At 25.9% G+C, this 23,118-nt stretch overlaps 1 protein-coding gene across 1 annotated transcript in view; it reads left to right on the forward strand.

Annotated features, from left to right (window-relative positions):
* Positions 1-18,000: 18,000 nt before the first annotated feature.
* LOC105363292 (Cuticular protein 47Ee) overlaps positions 18,001-23,118 on the forward strand; it is a 43,668-nt gene continuing 38,550 nt past the window's right edge. The window contains exon 1 of the mRNA XM_011500958.1: positions 18,001-18,015. The gene's annotated coding sequence lies outside the window, so the exon portion shown is untranslated. The remainder of the gene's footprint in view (positions 18,016-23,118) is intronic.

Genomic DNA, 23,118 nt, shown 5'->3' on the forward strand with positions numbered 1-23,118 from the left:
AATATTTTTATTAACCATAAAAATGATTAAAATATTACCTTTTTTTTTATTTAAATTATTGTAAAATACAACGTCTTTCATATAATATTATGCAATTAGAAGCGAGAGTTTTGTTTAATAAAATAGAAAATTAGTCTATAATGGGAATCAGTAATTATTATCATTCTCGTTTTTATATCCTCATTATTCGTTCGCATTCTCCATAAATAAATAGTCAACGAATTTTCTCCTTAATTCAATTTGTCTTTATCAATAGTGAAGGCTATCGATTGGTATCGTTATTCTACCATATCAATTTTCTTAAAAAAATCTTTTGATTTTTCTTAGCTAGCACATGTTTTCTTTGTGAAGAGAAATTGTTCTATTTTCAATTATCTTGTTTACTTGACGTATTAAGATTGGTGGAAAATAAAAGCTCGTAAATTTCTTGCAGTGCTGCTGTCTTTTATGAACGAAAACATCGTATATCAATATATATTTGCAGGGCTTTGAGCGAAAACTATTTTTATATTTATATACCCAACAGATATTTAAATAGACTTGCTTAAAATAAAATAAAATAATAAATTTCTAAATAGATTTATATTTGTATTAGTGTGTATATATACATATATACATGTGTGTGTGTGTGCGCGCGCGCGCGCGCGTGTGCTCTTTCAGGAATACATTCAAACCTTTAATTTTTATAATTCATCTTAATAATATTCAAATTTTCACTATATTTTTAATAATATAGACATTAACATTTATTTAATATTTATGGTCAATAGACATTGAATGAAATATTTCCATTTTCTATTTTTACTATCCATAACAGAACGATTGATAAAAGTGTACATAATAAAATTTAAATGTTATTTACCGCTCTTGTATATATAAAATATAAATAAATGTCGAAATTTATGCTGACTTTCAATGACGTTATTACGACATCGAACGTAAATTTCAATGATCAACTCAAATCTGATTTGGTTTTATTATAAATTTTACATATCGTGATAAGTTTTTTTTTTTATAAAATATTCATCAAAAATAGATGCCAATAAAATATTTATTATTTATGTTAGTCATTGTTTAAATGAGAGAAAAGTACATAAAATTGATGAAATTTTAACAAAATGTTAGAAATTTTTATTCTGTTTAGTCTAACGTGAATCGCTTCCTTACCAGAAGTAGCTGTCATGTATCTAAGAGTAAAGAGTGCAATAAATATTTGCTAAATTAATTCTTGTCATATTGAATATTTTCGTTATAAATGATTATATAATAAATTTGTTGAAAAGCTAAGAATGGATGAAAAGCGATGTCAAATTTTTAATAGTTATTTCACATAATTTAACTAAACTCTGAATTTTTCAATTAACTGGTGGGCATATAAAAATGTGTGTACCGGAACAAGCATATTCGACAAATAAATGTGAAGTTTTGTATTATTGAAAATACAAATGGGTGCTTCAATTTTTTAAGATTAAATTTTTAAGTCAGTCAATCAATCTGTCGTACTTGAATTTAATTGAAAACTGTCATTCTTAAATAATTATGCAATTATGAAAAATATTATTATTTAGAAATTATGACATATGTTTCAATCGGCAATTTTCAGTCGAAAAAAGAAATATTTCCACTCAAATTATTGACGTGGAATGTATATTCTAACAATATCAACAAATATCATGATTATTAGCTTCCATACGCTAAGAAGTAGAAAATAGTCATATTGATGATTGAAAGTAACTGTTTTCGTATTATGTGAAGCTAATTATTGCGTCCCACATATCATTTTCAACCACTAAAATCCAATATTTTAAAGTGTTTCTTTCTATGTGCAATGTTATTTTGTTAATTTACAAGATTATTGTGCATTTATGCTGCGATCTTAAAAACGAGCAATGATACATAATGCTTATTATCGCTAAATATAAAGCTGAATGTTTAAAAAACGATTATGTCTTGTTATAAAAACTTCCTTATACGTCCTAATGTTTTTATACATTGAATAGATTATTTTTTTTAAATAATATTGTTATCATTTGATTATATATATATATATATATATATATATATATATATATTAAAGAAAAACTTTATATTGTAAATAAAAACAAAATTTAAAGCTAATCTAATCACGGTATAAAACAAATACAAATTTTCCAATTGACCAATTATTTTCCAAAAAAAAAAAGTAATTTTAGTCTCTTATGATCGATGGTGAAATATGTATTTGTAATATACAATAAACTAAGTATATTATTGCGCGCGAAGTTTTTTTTACTTAATTATAAGTAATGAGGTATACCGAAAAGTGTATGGAAGCTGAGCAATGGTAACTATATCTGGGGGACTTTTAATTTCTTGTTGATGGTTATTTAGTTACAGCAGCATTGACATTGATGCATCTCAAAATAAGTTACTTTAAAGTAATAATTAATTGAATTTTCTGAAAAGTAATAAAAATTTTAAGAATGAAACGTATATTTTCACGTCAATAATAGGGTACATTTACAATTTGTGCGATGTTCCTCATATAGATGGAACGTTGAAACATATAGTATGATCGTTAAATTTAGTTATAAATGTGATATTTTGCAAGCAAGTGCCATCATAAGAGCTTCTATAGATTTTATTATTATTTCAATAGGCTATGTCAATAATGTGAATTTATTTACATAATGGCTCGACGATGTTTATAGAAGTGGTAAAGAATCATTATTCCAAACTATTTATGAGATTGTCGTTAAGATAAATACAAACTGAACGTCAAGACTCTGAAGAAAGTTAACCGGTAATGATAGAAAATGCAAAAGTGCCGGAATTGTCTTGACTTTTAGAAATATTTAATAAGTGAATTTTTATGAATTATAGTATTTAGAAAATATTATAGTAGAAAATAAAAAATACAAACTATCTTAAAATATATTTGTTGTAGATTTGCGTATACTTTAAAATATGTACAAAAGAGTACAAATAATAAATAATAATTTAGTTTTACAGCTTATGGATATATTTAAATTTTGCATAAAGATGGATAAAATAAATTAATAGTCGTATAGAAAGCATCACATAGTAATGTAGATATATTTATCTACATATATGAAATTCACTTTAAATATGATTTACATTTGACCGAGTAAAGGATGTATATGTTAAATTTTTTTCTTCTCTCGTCAAGCTTCAACGCTCTTTATTTACTAAAAACATCTCGAGTACAGCACTACTTCAAAGATATTATGCGCATTATTATTATTATGATTTGATATATCAATGTTTGTACAAATGACGCTAAAATAAAAATAAAAATATTTTAATGGTACGTTAAAGACAAAGGGAAAATGAAAAGTAATTAAATAGAATTGTAAAAAGATAGGAACGGAGTTTCAGCATTGCAGTCGAATGCACAGAGAAAATCGTAGAATTTTCCGTCTGTCTATATGAGTCTCCTCTAGGTACTCAGATCGATGCTTGTGTCAGTTTGATATTCGATATCGTGGTTAGTGTAAGCCCATCTTCTGATATTTTTGAAGGTAACTGCGTATATAAGACAATGTCGAGTCAGTGCTATCAGCGAAATTCAGGAAGAGTATTTTTTGTATTTTTTTTTATATAAATGAATAATATCCGAGAACATTTTATGTCTTTTTAGATGTCGTTTATATATTGATCAATGGAGTTTTATATTGTATACATTTTTTTTCTATTTATTATTATTATCATTTATATATATTTTTTATTTTTTTATAAAATCATGAATATAAAATCAAGGAAAATTATTAACACTAATAGATTATTTCCCGTAATTATTATACTGTTGTGTTATTACTTTTGTGCAGTAATTTGATTTTTTTTCTCTTTCAATTAAATTGTAGGTATTTCTTAATTATTGTTTTAAAATTTAAATTTCGTAAAATACTTAATTCAACTTAACATAACTTAATTAAAATAAATATATAATCAATTAAAGATGCAGGAAATGCTTAGAATTTTATAAATAGAAATACTAATGATAAATAAATTTATATTTAGTTTAACATTTATTACATTATTATAATATATTTAAAGTTCAACTTTTATATACAAATTTTTTATATTTTCAATTTATTCCGTATTATTTTTTTTATATTTAAAGCTAAAAAAGTTTTGTTAAGCAAGTCATTTTGTAAAATTATTTTTACTACAAATTGTCAAGAAATAAATTTTCACTCAGTATGGAAAAATGAGCGATATGCTCGGCCAAAAATAACTATGTTAAATCTTTTTATCGTAATGCAATTTTAAAATGATATCCATTTTTTTGTCATTATGTTTTTTTTTCAACTTTTGATGTTTATTTAGGATGACACGATCAATATTTTTCATCGTTTTTAAATTTTAATTAATACACTTTATTTTTTTTTTAAAGTTATAATTAAATGTTTAATTACTAACGTATAAATAATTTTTGAAACTATTTCTATCAATTTCGAAAATGTATCTTATCTAACGTTGCTAATTACCTTGTTAATTTCATTAATTCATGCCTGTAGCATTCTCTCTCTCTCTCTCTCTCTCTCTCTCTCTATATATATATATATATATATATATATATATATATATATATATATATATCGTAAATAGTTCTGCACTTTATGGTGTAATGTAATGGAACATCTGGAATTAATCATTCAACTCTGAATAGGAAATTCAACACGGCTGTTACAATACGGAACTCCTCAGAGATTTCTGCTTTACTCTGTGTCTCCGAGGTGAACGGATTTCAAGTCTCTTCTATCCGTGGTATTTTCATTTACTCAGGACGACTGATCAGTATTACGTCACTTCTTACATCAGTTGCATGTGATCCTAGCAGCCTGTGTAAAAAAAAAGTTTGCGAGAAATAATCTATACTTAGCATTTTAAGAACGTATATCTCAGATCGAGAACAATTTAAATGAATTTGCATTGGTTCTGACACGGTAATAATTTAATAATCTATCTTAATATATATATATATATATATATATGCACATAAAATGCCGATGCTACTCAGTGTGTAATAACGATTTAGATTTATGTTAGTTGACAGTCGTCGGCTATCCAGCCGACTTAATTGGTCTCTGGGTTTTCGGGCGTAGGCCTCGATATGCTATATCCATTGGAATAATGTTCTTATCTAGCTGTATTGTTTCGAGACGGAACCAGTTTCAATTCCAACAAACATCTTGAAAGAATCGCCCCGATTTTCCAAACAATTCAAAGGCATCCGAACATTTGCTCGGAAGATAGACGACTCCCTTCACCATTGCCTGTTCCGAGAAGATAGAGCATCACTTTCTTTTCGTGCGCTCTTATCTCCCAGAAGTCGCGACTATAGTACTTTTCTCGTATATACTTGTCACCAGCTACAATAAAATAATCTCAAGTCTCTCCAGTAAATAATACAATTTATATATGCAGTATTATAAGTGCTCGTTGCAATGAAAAGCAGATTCGTTCATTGAAATTTATTATTTAAATACGCAAGAATATTGTCTTTGTAGAAAAGAAATTTCCATCAATTAGAAATGTACTATTTTATTATTGCCAATAATATTATCGAAAATTCGATAGTTAAATTAAATTGAGTCTATGCAAAGCATTTCCTATTAAATTTGTGATTATTAGATGCTGACATGAATTCAATGCAAATTGTAAAATTCAAATGTATAATTGATCGTAGCATTCATATGTTATTTCGTATGCTATTATATGTTATGTGATTCAAAATTAGATATTTGAAAATAATTTTATTTATTTATACTACAGCAAATGAAGTCATGATTTTAACTAGGTGTATTATATTTTTATACAGCTTCTTTATCGAGAATACTACTAATTGAGAATACGACTCAATGGCATCTGGACGCAATTTGCCATATTATTTAATGACTGTAGAACGTCCATTACAGGAGTTCTACTAATGTATTTTTACGATATAAATTAAAATACCGTTGCATAGTCATTGTCAGTCGTGTTTGTAGGACATTTACTAGTTATCGTTATTATAATGATTATGGCCTATATTAGTACTAAAATTCATTTTAATAGGATATATCGTAATAGTAGCATTATTATTATCATTGATTTATTGCAAAGTAAATTTTATAAAATAGAAGGTTATGTTCGAATCTATTACTGATTCATAAATATATGACTTTTTAATTCATTAATTTTATATTTTTTAACTGCAATTTTAGTAGTGATCGAATTATTCAAGTAATAGTAAATAATTTACAGATAGAGATTTTTAAATTTTATTATATTGTCTATATAATGAAACTTATAAAATGTATTTAAAATTAATTTAACATAAGCATTGTATCTTAACTTTTTTTTAATTACTCATTTGAAAGGTAAATTTTTTAATTTCAACAATAGTATTTCTTAATTATTCTTAATCAACGGCGAATTAAATTTTTATTTATAGTTACGATTCAGCGGTTCATAATTGATAACTTTTATGATTAGAGTTTGAACAGTTCCATACGGAAAAGCATAGGGCAAAAATAAAATGAGAGACGGACGGCGAGAAAAGGGAGAAACATAAATACAATGTATACGTTAGAGAAAAGTTATCACTATTACTCAGATAAAGTATAAAAATTATATTACATTATATATGCTTAATATATTAATGTAATTGACATTAAATTTATGTTTACTTAATAAAACTAAGTTGTACACTGATATACAAAACGGGATCATAACTTTGAAAACTTTTTATATATTTTAATTATAACATTGATATTATTGTAATGTAACTGTCATAATATAGAATTTTTTCACTTTTCATTTAAACATGAAAAATATTCGAGTATTATGTTTAATCAACCTTTTAATTTAAAATTGTTTCTTAGAAGTCAAACCACGATACTTTAATCTTAAAAACTTTCTTTTATTTTTTGTAATATGTATTTTAAATTAGAAAAGAAGTCAGTCCTACAATTTGATAATTTAAAATTGTATATTACATTATTTAAAATGTTCTTTAATTCTATTATTGGTTTTAATTGGTTAATAAAAATATATTTACTACTGAAGTTTAATTGCAGTTTATGTATTATAGATATAAAAATTATGAATGTACACAGTAAATAAGAGTAAATTTTGTAAAATACTGGGATGTGACATCAAATATATATTTTGTCACCCACAAAAATGTTATAATATTAAATGTTGTTTTTAAGTAGCTTTTAAATTAGAATTATAGACGAAATTTTTTTAAAAACTATCTAACATATAAATTTTATTTTAATGATCAATACTACATTATATTTTCATTTTAAATGTCACATCATTTTAAAAAATTGATTATGATTCTGATCAGGTATTTCTAATACCAGTAATTAGAGCATATAAACAAATATTCAAATTAAGGCATGGGGCTAGTGTAGTAGATAAATCCGACGTGAGAAAGTGGATGATATTATCAGGACGGGTTATCCATCATGCTATCAAGATAATGTGAAATCAAGATATTAACCGCGTATGCAAACAATGAAATGATATTATTTTATTCTTTTTATATTCGTCAATATATAATTTGAGTTACTAAGGATAACAAATGAGATGAAATACAAGAACAATACACATGTATTTATGTATATTCTATGTTTATTTATATATAACTAACAACGAGAATATATACAACTAAATTTTAAACTTAAAGTATTTTTAAGCTGGTTTTAATTATGTTCTTAATCAAGATTGTATTATGAAATATTAATGGTTAACACTAATGGTTTGGTTAAGATACGTTGAATTAATTTCATAAGCTAATTAAATTAAAATAAAATATTGTTAAGTTCGTTGTACCATGTTCATCAAACAAAAAAATAAATACATGTTTTAAAACTTATTTTAAAGTAATTATTGTTTTAAAGAGCATAATAAAATATTCAGTATTTTTCAGATACTAATTAAGAATTCAATGATTTTTAATTATTATATGTATTGAAAGAGAATTCAATTTACATGATGCTATATACAATATTATTTAAATATTAAATTTTTCAAAGTTTTACGTTATGTTTCATTAAGTTCAATATTCTTGGATAAAATATATAATGTATTTATTAAAAATAAAACTTTGTTGAATTTGTTTTCTTTCTATATATTGTATGTATATATATTGTATGTATATATATATATATATATATATATATATATATATATATATATATATATATGTAATGCTGTTTGACTAATATTGAATATATTCATGTGTTACTAAAATGATACATTGAGGAAATTCATTTCTTTTGAATTGAATATTACATTAATTAAAAAAAAACATTATTTATTCAATATTCGGTTAAATTGAAATAGTATAGTTTAAAATAATATTTATTACTTATTTAATATTGACATATTGTATGTAGATAAATATTAGCTACTTTTATTTAATTAAGCATTTAAATTATTTATATATATATATCATTTATTCTATTTTGACTTTAATCAATGTAATAAAATCACTATGTTTTGTCAAAACAAAGAGGCAATTTGTATTAAGAAATATTGCATTATGTATAATTCCATAACAAACGTGAATATAAATGATATAAGTAATAATTCTAATTGTTAGTAAAAAATATATATATATACATCATTTTCACAAAATCTATTATAATATATAAACTACAAAGAAAAGCCTTTGCTTTGTTTTTCAAATATATAATTGAATTATAAAATTATATTTTATTCTTATAATTTATTAGTTTTTATGAATAATTAAAGACATATTTTATTAATTTGTATAAAGTGTGTAATTCATTTAATAATTATATGAAAATGCAATTAAATTAATTTATTATTAAATGATTAAAAGATGATATTCAGAATTATTCATAAAATTATAATATCATTTTCATAGTCTGTATAAGCCGTACATATTAGAATTGCAAATTGAATTAGAAATGTAGTTTTTTCATTTCATCACTTAAATTTGATGCACAAAATAATACTTAAATCTCTCATGTTTAATTAAATAATAATTAAATAGTATTTGTATTTTGTATAAACTAGGTCAATAAATGGAGATTTAAAGTTTATTGATAAAAAAGTCAAGATATTTCTTCAAAATAAGGGGCATCGTTCTCTTTTTATTTTACTCTTTTTATTCTCTCTTGATCCATCGGTGATAGACAGACTTTTCATTTCTTGTTGTAGTTTTTATGTTCAGAGTAGAATTGTTTTACTTTCAGCTATTTCATGAAAATACGATCCGTCTTAAATTCAATTAAAAAGTTATTGTATATTGTCTTTGTATCGCAACATTGTGCATTCTGCATAATTTCAAGTAGAAACTTGGCGTGATATTTGTGAATATTTTAAAATTTAATCTGATTGCCTGCATAATAAATTTGAAAAAACTTCTCAGGACTATATTATAAATAAAGAATAAATTTTGAAAATTCTATTATTCAATTTTTTGAAATAGATATATTACTTTATAATATCATGAACTTTTAAAAGAAAAGATAAAAATTCTTTAAGTATTTGTAATCGCAATTATATTAACTATGATAATGTTATTAAGAATATATCTAAACATATCGAAAAATTGTTGCTTGATATTTTCATCAATGATTTGATATTATCTTTAAGATAATTATCGATTGGTTTTGTAGCAAATATAATTCTTTTGTTAATATTTTGAATGTAAAGTTGCCTAAATTTATTATGTATAATGCATTGCAAATAGAAATTTTATTTTTTTTCTTATGTATTTTTGTTTTCAATTTAGTGAGTAATTCGTTTTGGCATAGAAATATTTTTCGATAATTTGCCAATATTGAAATTTAATTAATAAATACAATATTACAGTAATTGAATATAATAGTCGACATATTGCTATTATAAATCAATTGTATTGCTTGTTGAATTATAAATTGATTTTGGTGCTTTTATTGATAAAATAATTTATATTATATTATTATAATAGATTTTATTAATAGAAAATAATGATTACAATGACCATATGATCCGGAAATTGGCACAAAAATAATAGATTTGTATTAATTTAATATTATTGCATCTATAATAATATAATTTCATAATAATTAATAATAAATAAAATAATAATGTTACATTTATATCGAAAAAGTTCAAACTGATATAACATAAAAGAATGTACTGTTTGATTGCTTTGAAAGTAGTTCGAAATATTTAAGTGTTATTATATTAAATTAAGTCTAATCGTCGGTCGACATTGAGTAAAGAACGTGAAATATATTAAAAATAAAAGTGACAATAAATATACTGTCAGACGCAAGTAGTAACGGCAATTCTAGTATAATTGAGCATAACATATAAGCGGAAAAAATTCGTCAAGTTATAGATTTGATGAATGTGATTATTGAATTCAACTGCTACAGTTATTTGGATCACCCACGCGAACATTAGAGAGGAAGGGTAATTGTTTTTCGATTGCTTTGAAAAAAAAAGATATATAATAACAGACATGCGGAACAGACATTGCCCTGGTATAATAGAATAGGAATAAAAAAATTTTAATTAAAAAAATATTCATGTTTTACAGTTTAAAAATTCATTTTAAATCTTCGAATGAAAGAATAATTCATAGGCTATATTATATTTGAGAGTTTTTTTTTCGTTTTTTTGGTTTTGAAAATTTTGGCTTTTTATACTTATTATTTGTTATATAATTTATTGTTTAGAAAAACGGTTTATTTATAATTTGCCAATTAATGATGTTCAAAATCATGAAAAATTAAAAGCAACACTTTAGTGTGTATGTGGCGTTAATTTCCCATAAAATTTTTCATTAAATTTTTCCTTCATTATTCCGATCATTCTTTATCATAAATTTGTTATCATAAGTAGAGAAAGCATTATACGTTTGATAATAGAAATCTGAAGTGATCGATGATTATTTACAAATATAATTTATCACCAAGAAGATATTAGTATATTTTTAGATCATTAATAAGGCACAACTTTTTTGAAAAAGTATCGAAATACTCAAATGCATGTTACTATTATGAATAATCCAAAATTTATGTCATCCTTAAACTAATACATATTAACTCATAACAGTTTAATTTTCGAAAATACTGTAAGATCATTACATTATTTATCAAAGCGTTTTGAGAATATTAATATCGTCTTAATTAATTGCATCCAATATATGCTCCAATACTCAGCTTAATTTAACATGAAGAATACGATGTATTTTTCTTTCAAGTATAAATCATGCGTAAGCCTCTGCAACTTATAATAACTTAATATCGCAACTGAAAAATATAATACACTAATAATACATTGAAAGACAAAGCTGGTCATTGCACGAATTTCTATATAAGAATAAAGCACGAACTGGTTAATGGTAAGAGGAGATGCCAGATAATCGAATATCCACGCCCACCAAGACGAGGAAAAGAACGCGCAGTTGTTAGGATATTTGCACAAAAGAAAAGTTAGTGATGTCTGATGAACTTCTATGTGTACAAGCTCGACGCGTTGTATATACATACACGGACAGATGTATGCAAGTATATTGGTTTGCGACGTTTGTAATTTTCGCAAGCGGAATAATGAGTGCCTGTCGACATGCAGTTCGTGTATGGAAGGAGCGTCGGAACGCGATGGGATAACTACGTATACGGAAACGCTACTATATTTTACAAACGTAACAATTATGGGTTTCCGTTACGCTTTTAGACTGCTTGATGATCAATAGATACTTTATGTTTATCTTTACTACTCTAAGAGCATTTATATAAATAGTAGACTTCAAAGACGCTTTTCGAATAACTCAAACATCACTTAATAATATTATGTGTAATACCAATCTAAACTAGCAAAAAATCCGAATGTGATTATATAATACTTTATTATGTAATTTACCGGATTTATAATTTGTAATTAAAATTGATTTTGTTTTGTTTTGATTAATTACTATTAGCCAGCAATTGTTTGAGAAAATACTAGGACATGTTATTGTTGTTTGAATGATTGAATATATTGAGCATAAATGTACATTTATGTATAGAATATAAAACAGATTTTTATTAACGAACTTATAAGATGTAGTATAACAGCTCTTCGTGGAATGTATTTTTGGGAAATTGAATTTTTTAGTTTAAATTATTGATTTTATTTATTTTAATGTAGAAGAACCTATGGTAGAACTTTTATGTTTCTTAATTATTAAAATTATTCCGAGATTATATCGATTTCCACATATACAATAAAAAAAAAAGAGATAACAAATTAATTAATAATAAAAAAGAATATTCAATGATAATCAATAATTTTATCAATTATTTAATATAAACCTAATGATATTACATTATAAAATAAATATAAATGTAAGAACAAAACTTCGTATTCTACGGTCAATACGCATACAATAATCAATACCCCAGTTAACATGTACGTGAAAAATTATTTTTAATAAAATTATTTTTAATATAAATATTTGAAACGGATTAGATACTTCGAAACATCTGTATTTAATATAATACATTAAACCCGTATAAATAATCATTATTTTATCGATCAAATTTATTTGAGTAATTATCACAAACGTATCAGAATTTTTAGTATCATCGGTTTATTTTCTATTTTCTAAATTTAATTTAAAGATGAAATATAATATTGACTAGAAACTCTTACAATTAATAAAATAAATTTTAATGTCATTTCGTAGAAATAGGCGAAATATTTATAACTGCACCGTTAGCTACAAAAAATGGATATTTTAGGCAAAAAATATCTAACCTTTGCGAATGAAAAAATTACAAATAATTCAAATAGCTATCTTTGCGAAATTTATTTATTTTATCTATATGTACACATGCGCGAAGAACTATATGTCAAATAAACCGACTAAGCATAAAAATACTTTATTAACAATTCAACTCGAAAACTTTAATTATATATAAAATGAATCTATGCATGAATCTATTTAAACGATTGCTATTATATAATAATTTTTCATCTTTAATTTCAAATTATTTAATAATTTTATCGAATGAAAAAATATAGATATATTTTAATCATCGATCGAAATTTTCAATATTGTTTATGAAATATGTAATAATTCATACACTGATTGGTTTAATTCTGGTTTCATAAATATTTTCAAGCTGCATCAATAACTGGTGCATTTAAATTGCGAAATTGAGCAGAAAATAGAGAACAGTAAAACTAGGAAGGTCATAATATTGCCTGAAAGTGCAATGTCACATATTACGAAAACAAAGGAAATAATGTGTCTTTCATTCAAAGTATTATATTCCAAGCGTTATATTGTCAAATATATATATATTTGATAGATTTAGCTTCTTTGTATTATAATGCACTAAATTAACTTTAATATTGATTGCTTAATTTTTGACCGATAGCATTAACATCGGGTCAAGGATCAATCATCAATCATTTCGTAGTTTATAAATTGGTATATATTTATTAAAAGTGATGGACTATAATTTAATATGTATTTTATTAAAACAATAGTACCCACATAATATTAGCTTATGAATTAATAAACATAATTTCTTAAAAGGACGTTTTTCCTAATGTATAACCACGTACGTAAATAAATAATAAGTAATGGATAAAAAGTATTGTCTATTGTATACTTTCTCTTTATATAAAGCAAACAAAAAAAAAACTAATCATATTTAATAGATAATTTCTATCGAAAAACAAAGAAGATATTTAAATTGTTTCATTTATTTCATACCAAGAACTTGTAGTTCAAAATGAATTAAATAAGTTTGAATCTCTTATTCAAAGACATATAGGTCGTTCTCACAATGTTAATTTTATAAAATAAAATATATTTTATATTCGAATAATTGTTAAAAATAAAAATTATTACATGCATTTACTAGAAAATATAATTTTATTATATAAAATGAATTTTTTAATTTTTTTAAATAAACGTCAGTCTCGGAAACCATTATTTATAAGATCATCATTAAAAATGAATTTGTTATTGCCTCGATAGAAAGTGCCATATTTCATAAATCAGATGTCATGCAAAAGGCGGCAATTCTATACATAGATATTATTTTGTAGTTGGTAGTGACCTTATAGCAAACGATCATTTATACATTGGTATGCATTTAATGTATTACGTACATTTACAAATTAGAAGTAACCACATAATATATATCCGCTCGCAAAAGGGGCTTAGTAAATTTGGCAAATATTTAGTTTTCTTGACATTCGTCATGAATGCAAAGAATGTTTTTCAGGCATTGCGACAATCTATAGTTATAGTAATATATTAAAAAAAGGAATCGTAATGTTCTTCAGTATTAAATGGATTAAAATAGTAAATAAAACATAAAAATATAATAAAATCAATAATGCATGCAATAAGTGGGTAATAAAACTATAATAAGTGATCTTGACAGTTGTTTATTATTATTATTCATTTTTGACAAATCAACAATTTAGAGATATCAAGTACATAATAATTTTTTTCTTTCTTGAAACGGTTTAGAAACATATGAGTTAAATTTTATTTTAATTTCATCCTTTGATATAGCACAATTAATGCGAGTCTCTGTAAATTCATATATATATGCCATAAAATAATTTAAATTTCATTATTACATATCATAAAAACAAAAATAAAAAAAAAATTTAGTTACGTTTTGAAAGTATTTGAAATTTTTACATATACTGAAATTGATATTTATTTTGAATTTTCTTAAACATTTAATTCAACTATACACAAACAACATCATTGATTTATCTAATCTATATTTTTATATTAAAAAAAAATTACAATTATCAAAAATAATGTTTAATGAAAAAATGTATATTAATTACTATATAAATATTTATAAAATGAAAATTCCATTATACATAACGAGATACAAAATTCCGTGTTAAATAATTATTAACGTTAATTTATTTACCAAATAATTCATTATATTATAATTATTTAGTGACATTGTATTGGATGTCCTGGAAATGTAATAATAGTACTTTTTGCATACCATACTAGAGGTGATTAGAGCGGGGTTATACAAATGTATGTAAACAATGTACAATAATTACAGGTATAACTGCTGTGAAAACTATACAGGTTTGAAAACTAAAATGATAATTAACTTAAAGAAAATTGTAAATTTGTTTAAGCTTTCCAAATTATTCTAAATTATTTCTATATTGTTCGTTAGAATGTTTTTAATGTAATTTAATTTGTTAAAAAATATTCCATACGATTTTATTCTATATTATAATTAATTTATTTCTGAGTTTGAAGGAAAATTTGAATCCTGACTTTGAGGGATAAATCGATAGACTAAATTTATCATTGAATATTTAAAATTGAATGTTTAAACTAACAATAATATAGGAATATTTCTCATATTTTAAATATTTTTTATTATCATATCACTACTTGTGTTTCGGTGTAAAAAATATAGTGAACCGCTAATGATAGAGTTTTTCTTTGTGATTGGGCACGAATAAATCGCAGCTTTTAATTGACTATTATTAACAATAATAAAGCCAATGAGACTTTTAAAAATTATCATTCAACTATTACTTAAATCAATTTTATCTGACATTAAGATTTTTTATAAATGTGTCGTACACTTCGTGTACCTGTAGCTATTTCACGATTGAAAAATATATTAAATTAAAAATAATCAGTAAGGTTTTCATTAAAGAAAATTTTTAATATCATTTACAGACATCTTATATTCAATCATAATTTCCGTATATTTTTAGTTATTTGGTGTACATCTATCTTTGAAATAAAGTTCGGGGAAACTTGTTTTGCTCAAAAGAGCATAAATGAATACAAAACGAAATTTAGAAACGAAAGCAAAATTCTGTCTTGCATATTAATGAAATTGTAGTCTTTTTTATGCAGAACAGTAGCTCATTATTCCCACGTTTCTGGAGTCGACCCACTTGTCGAGGAAACCAAAAATACTTCCAAGTTCATGGAAAGTACAAATTAATCAGATACTGGAAACGGCAGAGGAGAATCAGAAAGAAATAATGAGGGGGCAAAAAGGAGAAAGTATGAAATATTTTATTCCCCACGCCACTATTATTACTGGCTTCTTTGGCCGGTTCAATCGACTATCTTATTGTTTTCCAACACGTTTACGTTTAATGAATAAGCCGCGTGGGATAACAAAATGTACCACTCCTTAGCAAGATAATACAATACACGAAAATGAAAAAATAAAATATTTAAAAGCGCTTTACGTATTGTTGTGGCCGCCGGGGGGGGGGGTGGTTTAATTTGCTTACACATTGCAGATTCGGAAGATGGAGAACTTTCCTTTCTTTAATTTTAACATGCATCGTTACAGAATCACCGACCATATCATGTTAATTGTATGCATATTTATCTTGAAATAGGACATTAAAATGCTTCGTGATAAACAGGGTAAAATTTAAACAATCTTTGCACGAACAAATATATGTTTGCAATGTTCATATATATATATATATATATATATGTATAAAATTGTAAAGGAGCATTAATATTGAATAATATTTTAGTTCTGCTATACTTCATTTTGTATATTAATACAGTATTAAGTATATGAATGGAACTTATACTTTATTCAATTACATATTCAGACTTTTAAAATCGAATATATTCCTTGAATTTTATATCTTAAAATGTTTATTAAATTATTTTGCACATATTATCCAATAATATCGATGAAAATATTCATGAAAATATTCATTACATTTATTTGTTTCAAAATACTTCTATAAAATATTTGCATTAAAAATTTTATACTTACAAAAAAATATTCATGTAAAATATGTTTATAAACAGGGTCCGAATAAATATTTTTATATTTTTAGAATTTCCGGTTTCAAGAAAAAATTTTTTTTTAATTTTTGTAACGCCCATTTAAATCATACTAATTTTGGATGGAATCATTTTTTCTTAAAACAAAAGCATTTAATTTAATGGATTTTTACACACTGAGGTTTCACCGAGAACGTTTAAAAACTAATTATGATTCTGATCGCTATAATATATACAAATTTATATCTGCGTTTATGTACATGCACTTGGCCATACAATCTGTAAATACAGTAATGTGTAATTTAGTTTAGCGAATGCGTGTTATTATGTAATTCAACCGACGTTAAATTGGTAGAAAGTGATATTTCCGAAGAAGCGTAAAAGAAAAAATAGATTGTAAGCTCAATATATATTATCGAGAAGATTCCTCACAAATATTGCTTTTTTTTATTGTGCGACCAGCGGCCTGAGAATTCTGAGTCACGTTTATGCTCATTTAAGGTAAATTGGATGGCAATGTACATAAATGGTGCTTCCAGACAATCGACTTTGTTAATTTGATGTTTTATACACGCAAGAATGCCAACGCTTTAAAAGCTAGGCGTAAGTACGCCTGAATTCGTGCGAAAAACGTCTCTTGGCGTATTCATCCAGCTGTCGCTCTGCCCGCGCACGTCGTCTCGAGGCAGAGGCTCACGGACCGCTGGGTGAGAAATAAATGGCACTCGGTAGTGGCCTAACCCCGAGCAAATCGCGTATACGTTCGTCATTTACCTCCTCTGCCACGGCCTTCCCCACCGCTCCCGCGTATCAAGTGACGGGGGGGCCACGGTGGTCGCCCCTCCGCCCCCGATCGCGACTCAGCAGGAGAAGAGAGGAATGCCTCCTACCTGTTCTCCTCTCGCGTCGCGGCGATTTCTTGCTTAGTTAGTGCCCGGTCGCAATTTTTGCGTCGCGCTGCATCGTTCCCTCGCTGTCCGATTACTTTTTCTTTTCTCGCGCTCTCTTCGTAATCGAGATATTGTGAATCGTGATGTGCAGTTACGACTTGATCGGTCGTGATGGTGACAGTTCCGGTCTCAGTTTCCATAGTTAACTCCGTGAGTTTTAGTCATGTGCGTGTCGCTCGAGTTGATAAGGATGTTTCTATTGCAGTAGGCCTGCTTGCGACGGCTGCTTACTAGTGTATGGCATTGCTATGCATACGAGTGATTTCGCTTGTGACTTATGTGAGTTGTCAATCACCGATGGCTTTATCTTGAGCGCTGACGCGAGATGATGGCTAAATTTTAATGTGTATTATTGATTGGAATGTCTTTCGCCATCTATTTCTTTCCTGAAATTCATAAAATGGTCTTTTCCTTTTTTGGACGCACGCTGATTGAGGTGTCGCTAACGCTAATCTCGAATTTATTTTTCACGTCCGAATCGCTGTGGGATATTGGCCCCCTTGAATTCGATACTGAAATTTCCGTGCAATCGGTGTGGTATATAAGAAAAGCAACATTTCTCTCGCTCATTATAGCAATGACACGACGAGAAAGCGCAATTTAACGAATAATGCATTCTTGAAAGTAAAAATAAAAGTCTCGTTTATTTACAACTTTATTGTTTGTACGCCGTAAATTAAGTCACACTTATCATCAAGTCTTACAGTCTTTTATTTTGTAATCCGCACGATCAATAAATGTCGATAAATACGTAGCAATACAATTAATATCTTGGATAGAAGTATTTTTAAAACAACCGATCTAGTCCACTACTAATTTACATCTTAACACATTTACCGATGCAATTGTGAGATTCAAGCCAAATTTCTGATCTCTGCACAAGACCATCATCAATATTTGATCGGGAATGACAATGTGCATGGTAATTCTCAATATTCTCTTTTGGAAAGATCGAAGCCAAGCGTGACGCCATTCCAATTCAGTGTGATACGCGTAATAACGCGGGGATAAATGCAACGCAAACTGACGGACGTACGCGACTCTCCTGGCAAAAACGTATGCCTTATCAGGCGAAAGTTGCCTGCGTGGCTTCTCCCGTTCGATTGCTCTTACCTTCCTCCTCCAAGTCACGTTATATTACCGCGTTGGGAATAAAATCGCCGAGGATTGAGTCGCTTTGCCGCGCACGTATATTGTAGGTGTATGCGCATCGTGTAGCCACGCGCGTGCAGTATGATACAGCAAGTTTCGGTAATGTCGAGACTGGACAATGCCGGTTTTACTTTTATTATTTCTAATTTGCATTATTATCTTGGCTGGGAATGTGCTACTTAGCCTATTATCGTTTAATTATTGTTCGGATCGCTTTTACAATTGATTCTCTTTTTATTTGGAACATTTTTACCGACAGTAGCAGTAGTTTTGTTGCAAATTCGTAATATCCGGCGAACATGATAAAGTAACGTAAATATATGCGTCTGCGTGTCGTAAGTAGAAAGAGACAAGCGTAGTACGGCTAAAAATGTACAGAGCATTAAAGTGATTCAATATTTGTGTCCTCGTGTAATTAAATTTACTGCTGATGTTTAATAATTCATTGTCTTCATAAAAATATATATAGTCACGTTATGTTTTGTCGAATAGTATGTAACATGTGCTAATAAAATAATATTTGCAAATCCGGTAAATATTTTGCTGACCTTATGCGAATCGGGGAAAAAAAAGCAAATTTAATAATTAATTGTATAATTTAATATGTAATGCTGACATTTTTTTTATAATCCGACTTTAGTTACTATCAAATGAAACTCATAATATTCTCTTTATAAGAAATAATGAATTTTAGAAGAATTCAGTTACGAGCATAGCGATTTGCATTTAAAATTTTGACTTTGCTTTTAAACATTTATTGAATCGATAGACAAGTAGTCTTTTTTTTTCATTTTTGTTTTTTCGCTTAATCTATAATTCTAGGATCACAAGATATTTCAACAAAACGTATATATATTGTGTAATACGAAGTGTAATAAAACTTATGTACATGCATGATCGATTAGCAATATTACTATGTAAATTATTTCCAAAGTATAATATAATATAAAAAATAGAAGTACAAAATTATTAATTCGTTGCCTCATTTTAATAACGATTATTTAAAAAGTTTAGATTTATCAATTTATCTTATTAGTCTGTCCGGCAATCTACATATCATATATAATTAATTTATATAAAAAAATAATAACAATTACGAATGGTTTAAAACTACTGGCTCGTAAATAAAAAGATAAAAATGAACGAGGAAAAATAAAAAGAAGTGAATGAAGCTATTAATAGATGTTGAGTTTATTGAAATAACAACTATTTTATACAAATGCGCAAGTATTTTTGTAATCACTACAAGGTAAATTAATAAGTGTTCGGTCAGCTACAATACTATAGTGGACGATTCGGTTGAGAAAGAGAGATAGCAACAGAACCATCTGCTATTTAATGTATATATTATTCATATAGGGGAAACGTTAAATGCTATGTTTCATAATTTGTGTTTCATGACGGAAGTAAATGTTTTATTCCATTTCCACTCGATTAATTTTTATATCCATTGTCTAATTTTCTGTTTACCTTTTCTCGTGTTTTCTAAGCTTTTTATAATTTACCGGTATAAGAATATTTTGCAATATTTATTATAATTAATTATTTTAATTTATATGTATCGATAGATACTTTGATAATTATTTATTGTCTATTATTGAAATATCTTCCTTTTTAAATATTTTTCTTTGTGATCAAAATTGTATTGGATTTAGTATTTCATAGATTCCCGCATGCAGAAACCGTCAATAATCGTCGTTCAACCTGCGCCTAGTAGCTACCTTTACACTGCATTGCGTAATGGTAAAGATCGAAAGAGAGGAAATAGATAGATATATAGATAGATAGATAGATAGATAGAGATAGATATATAGATAGATAGATAGATAGATAGAGATAGATATATAGATAGATAGATAGATAGACGGATAGATACATACATGAAGATAGGGGGAGAGAGAGGGAGAAAGATGCATAGATAAACACAGAGAGAGAGAGAGAGAGAGAGAGAGAGAGAGAGAGAGAGCGATAACGCGAGTGCAAGAGGGGCGCAGAGATGAAAGACAGATTGTCATTTACGACTATAACGATTTAGCACACACCACGCACAAGCCATTGGTTCTATCCATTATATTCTGCTTTAGACTACGAAAGTTATTGCTTTAATTTCTCTATTGTATAATTTAACTTGTATAATTATTGTGTAGGTACGTACGAAGCCCTTACAGTATGTTACTCTTTAAGTATACGAATTGTGAAATGAAATTGAAAATCAGACTCGTGAAAGTTCGCTATCTCAACAACTATAAACAAAATGTACAATAAAAGTTTGCTTTATAGAAAAGATTGGATCACGTTTTATTAATCAATATATAATGCCTCGTTTAATTTTAATAACATAGTAATTCATAATTTGGAAAAAAAAATATCATATGAGGTAAATCAAAATTTTTCTAAAATTATTTATGATGAAATACTGAATATGCATTACTAAACTAGAATAAATTAGTATATACAAAAAGAGTAATTGTTATTTCTTTTTCATCATTGAATAATAAAATATAATCAAGTAATTTGGTTTGAATTAAACATCTCGTGTATAGTTAAATAAATAGAAAAGTATCATATTGCTTGCATACAACAAATGTTCCACGAATTATCAATATTGAAATTATTACTATTAAAATAATTATAAAATATTTAATACTTTTTAAGTATTTTGCAATTTCTTCTTTATATTCTATACATTCACATCGCAAGAATAAATATAATTTAAAATATAATAAATAAATATACTGGATAAAACTTGCATGTATGATAATAATGTTTTAATAAAGCTATAAATTTCATAAATAATCGTATAAAAATGAATTACTATAATTACTATAAATTCCAAATGTAATTTCCAAATATAATGTAATAATAGTACCTGTAATGTCCTTTAATTCGTAGCTATTTATAATATTTTAATATTATTTTACATTTATAGAGTAATTGAATTTCTTTTCAATTATTGAGAAAAATTCTAACCTCTAAAGTTTATGCACATTTCGTTGAGTTTAAAATAATTATTACACATTGAAATTTTATTTTACATAAATTTATTTGATTATTTCCTAACACAAGATCATGTATTGTACTTTTAATTTTTTATTGTTGCATTAAAAATTGATTCCTTTATTCTTAATATCTGCATTATACTTTTATATATTTAATAAATTAAAAAATTCTTATTCAATCATAGTGGATCATATCTTATCACAATTGCTTATTAAATTGCATAAAACACGTAGCATAAGTTCTCGAAATGCATTTGAACTTTTTACAATTTTTAAACGATACTAAATTTTTATATGACCTGAACAATCAAAATTCTTAATCAAATCAGATTCTTCAATGTAATTTACATTCAAAATACATAAACTGAAGCTAAGCAAATTTGCAAAAATGTGTTTGTATTATGAGGAAGGACGTAAAAGATTCATTATGAACATTCATTATGATTATATTATAATAAAACCCGATTTTTGAAACTGCTAGATAGGATACTCAAAATTATATTTTTCATCAACTCATTACCACAATCATTCTATAACTTTAATTTTGTATATGATATTTAAAATAGGAGTAATGCTACATCTGCAGCTTATCGCTGATTGTATTTTTATGTTATTTACTGTTAAATGGATATAAAAGTATGTGTTGAAAAAATTCAGTAACATGAAAGTCAAATATATCACGATTATAATTAATGTATCGTTCTTTGATTTATTATATTACAAATTGTTTTGAACCATATATTTTCTTTACTATTTAATATAAGGCAGTAAAATTTTCTTAAGCGTTAAAATTAAAGTACTCTTAAAAGCTATTCAGAAGAAAAGTCATCGTTATAATTTTAATAAAAGTATTTAATTTTATTATTCATGTTTTAATTTTTATGTAGTTGTCGGTTAAAAAGTTTTCCATGATTACTTCAAATTTATTGATTTTTAATTTTTATAAAACAAACAAGTTACATATTTTTAACAATTTATTTTTCAACTGTAAGATTAATATTAAGCTTTATCTTTTATTTCTATTTGAAAATATAATCCTTATTTATAATGAAATTTTTAAATTATTATAATTAAAAATATGAAAAATAGAAGCATTTAATGATGTTAGAAATATTTAAGCGATAGCTTTTATTGCATCAATAAATTTCAAATTCTTATTGAATAAGCTGATTTGCTTTTTCTTTAAGTCAATGAAGTTTCCTTCATGAGTAAGCAAAAATATAGTAATATG

Source organism: Ceratosolen solmsi, unplaced genomic scaffold, assembly GCF_000503995.2.
Source record: "Ceratosolen solmsi marchali unplaced genomic scaffold, CerSol_1.0 scaffold27, whole genome shotgun sequence".
Lineage (NCBI taxonomy): Eukaryota > Metazoa > Arthropoda > Insecta > Hymenoptera > Agaonidae > Ceratosolen > Ceratosolen solmsi.